Below are 7202 nucleotides of genomic sequence, written 5' to 3'. Positions count from 1 at the left end.
AGTGCATTGGCTTCAATGCCACCTTTCTCATATGGTGCTCGCAGGATGATGAATGCTTTGCCACCCCTTCAGATGTGGGTGGTGAGGAAATTGAACTAATCACTTCTGCAGGTCAGGTCTCCAGATGAAAATCATCATCTGAAGAATATGCTGAAGACCTGAGGAAATGCTTGATAGGACGCAAGCTAATGATTGATGAAATAGAAATATTCCACACGTCCTTACATTTCTGTTATGATGAAATTACTGATCTGATGAAATTAGTATCATATTCTTCAAATCTGAAGCATGTGAGATGGTAAGCTGTACTAATTCATCTGCAGGATGACAAACCCAAGAATACTGAGTGGGTTCTTGATAGTGGATGCACACATCACATGACTGGTGATAAAAGCTTACTAATGAATATGCCACTAACTCCATCACCTCTGAAGCAAATCACATATGCTGACAAAGGAAAAGCAAGGTATTGGGACTTGGCAAAGTGGCTATTTCCAAGTATAGGCATATGGACAAAGTGATGCTTGTTGAATCCCTTGGTTTTAGCCTCTTGTCAGTCTCGATGCTTTGTGATCTTTATATGATTGTTATCTTTGGTAGATATAGATGTGTAGTCATTATGGAATCTGACAGATCCAAAGTCTTCGAAGGTGTAAGCAGAGGGGATTTGTACACTGTTGATTTCTCTACAGGTCCTCAACCAGCCACTTGCTTACTAGCAAAAACCTCAGAAGGATGGTTGTGGCACCGAAGACTAGGTCATGCAGGCATGAGGAATTTGCACACGCTCGCGAAGAAGAAGCATGTCATCGACATTGAATCAGTCAAATTCCTCAAGGATCATCTCTGCGGTGCTTGTGAATGTGGGAAAATGACCAGATCCAAGCATCCCTCGAAGATTATCATGACCACTACACGTCCATTCGAATGGCTTCATATGGATCTATTTGGACCTACTCACTATGCCACACTAACCAATGCAACATCTTTATATGGCTTCGTCATAGTTGATGATTATTCCAGATATACTTGGGTGCATATCATAGTGTATAAAACTGAAGTGCAGGAAATCTTCAAACGATTTTCTTCAAGGGCCTCGACGAACTTTGGCATCAAGATCAAACATATCAGGAGTGATAATGGAACCGTGTTCAAAAACACTGGTCTTGATGATTATCTTGATGAACTTGGTATTACTCATGAATTATCTGCTCCTTATACTCCTCAGCAGAATGGTGTCGTCGAAAGGAAGAATAGGACTCTGGTTGAAATGGCAAGAACTATGCTTGAAGAATATCAGACTCCTCGTCGCTTTTGGCCTGAAGCAATCAACACTGCATGCCATATCATCAATAGGGTATATCTTCACAAATTCCTCAAGAAAACCTCATATGAACTCCTCACTGACAAGAAACCCAATGTAAGTTATTTCAAAGTCTTCGGTGCAAAATGCTGGATTAGAGATCCTCACCATAGATCAAAATTTGCACCTAAGGCACATGAAGGTTTTATGCTCGTTTATGGAAAGGACTCGCACACTTACAGAGTCTTCAACAACTATCACAACAAAGTTTTTGAGACTGTAGATGTGCGGTTCGATGAAACTAATGGCTCGCAAAGAGAGCAATTGCCTTCTGATCCAGATAAGCTCTCTCCTGAGGAAGCAATAAAGCTCAAGCCTACTGAAGACATTGTCCCAACTGAGGAAATTGATGAAGAAACGATCCCCATCACTGATGAAAATCAAGAAGATGCTCCTGAGGAAATTGCACCAGCACCACTTCCTCAACCCAGACAAAATCCTCAACCAGATCATCCGAGGATTGCAAATGAAGTAGAACTTGACAAAATCCTCAACGACATCAACGAGCCAGGTCCTCTCACTCGCTCAAAAGCTTCACACTTAGTTAACTTTTGTGGGCATTTCTCCTTTGTATCCATCACAGAACCCTCAAAAGTTGCTGAGGCTTTTCTGGAACCGGAGTGGATCCAAGCTATGCAAGACGAACTTCTTCAATTCAAGCTGAATGACGTATGGGAGCTCGACAAACGACCATATCCTCGCAAGCACAACATCATCGGCACCAAGTGGATTTTCCGAAACAAGCAAGATGAGGACGGTCAAGTGGTGAGGAACAAGGCACGACTTGTAGCCCAAGGCTACACCCAGGTTGAAGGAATAGATTTCGATGAAACTTTTCACCTGTTGCTAGACTTGAAGCTATTCGAATACTACTTGCTTATGCTAATCATCATAACATCATCTTATATCAAATGGATGTGAAAAGTGCATTCCTCAATGGTAAGCTTGAGGAAGAAGTATATGTTGCTCAGCCCCCAGGTTTTGAGGATCCAAAGAATCCAGACAAAGTCTTCAAACTCAAAAAGGCTCTTTATGGTCTCAAGCAAGCCCCTCGGGCATGGTATGATACATTGAAGGAATTCCTCATGAAGAAAGGCTTCAAACCTGGTTCACTCGATCCAACTCTTTTCACTAAATCCTATGATAATGAGCTATTTGTGTGTGAAATATGTGTCGATGATATCATATTTGGCTGTACTGACAAACGATACAGTGATGAATTTGCTTACATGATGAGTGAAGAATATCAGATGTCCATGATGGGGGAGGTGAAATTCTTCTTAGGTCTTCAAATTCGTCAACAAAGCAATGTAATCTTCATATCACAGGAGAAATACCTCAAGGATGTTCTGAGGAAATTCGACATGCATGAATGCAAAGGTGCCAAGACTCAAATGCCTACCAACGGCCACCTCGGCACTGATGAAAATGGTAAAGATTTCGATCAGCAGGTATATCATTCTATGATTGGCTCTTTATTGTATCTATGTGCATCTAGGCCAGATATAATGCTTAGTGTTTGCATGTGTGCACGTTTTCAAGAAAAACCGAAGGAATCACACCATAAGGCTATGAAACATATTCTTCGATACTTAGCTCACACACCAACACTAGGATTATGGTATCCCAAGGGCTCAAATCTTCATCTAGTAGGGTATTCTGATTCCGACTATGCTGGTGACCGTGTGGATCGCAAGTCAACGTCTGGCACATGCCATTTCCTTGGAAGATCACTAGTTTGCTGGTCCTCAAAGAAGCAAAACTGCGTATCACTCTCCACTGCCGAAGCTAAGTACATTGCTGTTGGTTCTTGCTGTGCTCAGTTACTATGGATGAAGCAAACCCTCATGGACTACGACATCAACATGAAGAATGTGCCTCTCTACTGTGACAATGAGAGTGCTATCAAGATTGCATACAACCCAGTACATCACTCGAAGACCAAGCACATCCAGATTCGTCATCATTTTCTTCGGGACCATGTCCTCAAGGGCAATATCCTCACCGACCATGTGAAGACTGATGATCAACTGGCAGATATCTTCACTAAGCCCTTGGATGAGAAAAGGTTTTGCAAGTTGCGGTGTGAGCTAAATATCTTAGAATCTTCAAATGTTTTGTAAAAACATGCACACATCCTAACACTTATGCAAAATTGATGACTTAGATGTGCAACACATGATGAATCGATTTTCTTCAACTAATGAAGAATGTCACTCTGAATGTGAAGAAATCAACGAAGAAATTGATTCTCAGGGCCCTGCGACAATTGTACGCGGCGTCTGTAATCAACATTCTTATATGGTGGGTCACGCCACTGCCAAATGTGAAATTCCTCAAGTTGATTTTCTTCAAGTGTTCTATTTCCTCAAAATGTGTTTTCCTTCAAAACAGCTGTTCTTCAGTGTGATGATTTATCACAAAATCTTCAAAAAAAAACACTTGATGACTTTCATTTGACTAGATAGACTGCGATTTCAAGTCCTCAACAGCATTCACTTATTGCTATTTCTTCAAGTTGATATTTCTGCTAAGTGAATGTGATCGGACCCTACATTCCCTCTATGCTATACTCATCCAGTCTATTCAATTCTTCATATGCGTTCTACTTGAAACTTTGTTCAAAATCCTCACCGCGTCCTTGTCAGCTGATGATTTTGTAACGAAAATCCTCAAATCTTCAAAAATTGTTTCTTTAATACACAGTAACTGAACCCCACTTCCCACGATCGGATAACCACGATCTCCACTATCTCCACCGCACTGTTCGGGAGCTACACGTGTCCTGCGGAGACGTAGAGGCTGGGGCGGTTTGGTCCGAAATTTTCGTGCCAACAGTAACTTTTGGCTATAAATATGTCCTTATCCCCCTCGGCATACTCTTCTTCGCTCCATCGCTCTCCTACCACAGCATACATCACCGAACCCTAGCGCCATCGCTGGTAGTCTCGTCGCCGGTGAGGAAGAGCTTCACTGCCTCGACTTCTCCGTCGCCGGAACCACGCCGCAGTCGGACCATCTTCGTCCACCGCCGCCGTAGACGTCCTCTGTCGCCGGGTTAGGGTGCATTGGACACGCGACCGAAGAGCTCTCCATACACACCTTTCTGTGTTCTTCGTGCGCACCTTCCAGGGTAAATAAATCCCATTTTTACCGCAAGATTAGATCTAAAATTTTACATCTTCCATGTGAAATCTGTTTTTCCTCAAGAAACGATAAGCACTTGATTCCTCAAACACTGCCTATCACCACATCATTGATGAACTATGCTAAGAATCTACGATTTTCACGAGATTCCTCAATTGTGCGAATTTTCGGATCTGTACAACTCTGGAACCCAAGAACAGTATGCTTAGGCAAATTCCTCAACCACTGGTTATATTCCTCAAACTGTCATACTTTTTCATTTTCTTCAAATCTGAGAACGCATATGACCTCTCCAAATTCCTCGCAACTATACTCTGTTCACAGGTACACGCATGTCAGCTGATGAATCTCTCGGTTCTCATCACATTAACTCATTTGTAGCATTTCTGGAAGAAAATCTTCAAGTCATATCAGAATCCTCAAGAGTTCAATCTCATCAGCAAAATCCTCAGCTGAAGAAAATGGAGGATGACAGAAAACAGAAGGGAGGAAAGAAACTTGAGCAAAACACAGTTGTGGGTATCCCTGAGGATATCTACTTGGACTATTGCACGCCTGATGAAAATGAGACAATGGCAAAGAGAAAGATACAGCTGCAAAAGATAGAACACCGATTGGCGAAGGAATGGAAGGAATACAGGTTTGTGACTCCCAAGTATGCGAAGAAATTCGCTCTGAAGCCCCGTGGCAGACGGGCCCCACTTGAGGATCATCAAGTAGCACATCGCTCAAGCCTCATGACCATTGATGATTATCCACATGAGAAAGAAAAGCATCTGGCTAAGCTCAAGAAGCAGGCAAAAACTACAGTGAGGAAATTCAATGAATCCTCAACTGCTGCCTCAGCTGCTGCTACTTCCTCTGCCGCAGAAACCTGTGGCTCAGAAATTCCTCAAATGCAATCTGTGCTGCCAAAGCCAAGGGCTCCAAAGCCTCAAGAGAAGTCTGCTCAGGCTTCAGTCACAAAACCCTCAGCACCAAAAACTTCAACACAAAAACCATCAGCGCCAAAGCCCTTAGTACCAATCTCCTCAGCTCCAAAATCCTCAGCACCACCACCAAAGCCTCAAGAGAAACCAGTACAGAAGCAAGTCATGAATCCTATGACCGCCAGCTCCAGCTCCTCACTCCCAGCTGCAACCAGCTCGGAGACAAAGTATTCAACACCTCCTGCGAAGACTCTGGTAACTGCTGAACGTGCAACTCTGCCAAGCCCGAGCAAAATCATCACCGTCCCGTCTGCATCAGAGGGCACTGATGAATATGATGATGAAACCCTACAAGCCATCATCAGAAACAAGCAGGAAAGAGTTGCTCAGGCATCAGGCAGTGCCATTCCTCTGGCAATGGACCCCAAGGTCCTCCTTGACTACATCAATATATGGTATGAGGACCCAAACACTCCACTTGATGATTGGAAGCTTCCCCGTGGCATCAGTCACATGGTGACCACTTTCATCAATGAAGCCAAGTGGAAAGAACAGCAGGCCAGGCAGGCCAAAGTTGCAAAGATTAAAAAGGAGAAATTCCTCAAGCAGAATCTCCTCAAATTAACTCCTGATGCACTGGTGTCAACACAGGCAGAGCTGAAGAAATTGACTGACAAGTACTCCAAGTTGTCAGATCGCAAAAGTCTCAAGAGCAATTTCATCAAGCTAGCCACTAGTGTTGTTGATGAATACAATAAGAAGGCCACACCCCCAGCACCAACTTCTCAGCCCCTGATTGAGGAGCCAGCAGATGAATCTCCTCATGATGAGGAAACTCCTCAAGCTGAGGAAGTACACCAAGAACGCCGTGTGGATGAACCGGCTATTGAAGAAATCATCATGGAAACTCGTGTTGATGAATTTGCTACAGCTGATGAGACCGACCCGAACCCAGCTGCTTCGCCAAAGCAAGCTGATGACTCTGTTCCAGCCGGTTCCTCAATACTAGCTGAAGAATCTGTCAAGAGAACCCCTTCACCAAAAGCTTCAACGGTGAAGAAGATGACTCTGTCTGCATCAGACGTGAAGAAAACCAGAGCTGCCGAGAAGGAAGCCAAGAAGAGAAAGGCCTCCTCAGCAGAAGAAGAAACAGAGGCCAAGCGCCTCAAAGCACTTGAAGAAACTGCTCCTCTGGACCCTGTGCCACTGAATGTCGCTCCTTCCTATGAAATGGTGATCATTGATGATCCAGCGAAAAAGGCAGATGAGGAAATGAAGGATGCCGCCTCTGAGGAACACACTGATGAGGAGATTCAGATAGACGAAAGTCCTCAGCCTTTCATTCCTCAGAAAGACATTGTTCAAGCATCAGCTGCACTAGCTGATGAAACTGCATCTACCACCAAGCTAGCTGAGGAAGAACAAACTGAAAACCCTCAAGCTGATGAAATTCAACGCTCTGAGCAAAATCCTCAAGATGAGGAACATGCTGACCCAACTCCTCAAACTGAGCAAGAAGAAGTTATTCCTTAGCCTGATGCACAGCGAGAGCAAGCCCCTCAGCCTGAAGAACCAGCCACTGAAATTCCTCACCCTGAGGAAAATGCTGAGGAGAATGCACCTGACCAAGACAATGCATTCATCGTGCTCAACCCAGAGACTGCCATTGTTGTCTCCCCTCCAATTCCTCAGCAAAATCTTAAGCCTGTTCAGCGTCAGCCATTCTCCAAGCGTCCTAAGTTTCAAAAGGAAAACTTCTTTGA

This window comes from Hordeum vulgare, chromosome 7H (assembly GCF_904849725.1).
Source record: "Hordeum vulgare subsp. vulgare chromosome 7H, MorexV3_pseudomolecules_assembly, whole genome shotgun sequence".
Taxonomy (NCBI): domain Eukaryota; kingdom Viridiplantae; phylum Streptophyta; class Magnoliopsida; order Poales; family Poaceae; genus Hordeum; species Hordeum vulgare.
This window is presented reverse-complemented; position numbering follows the sequence as displayed.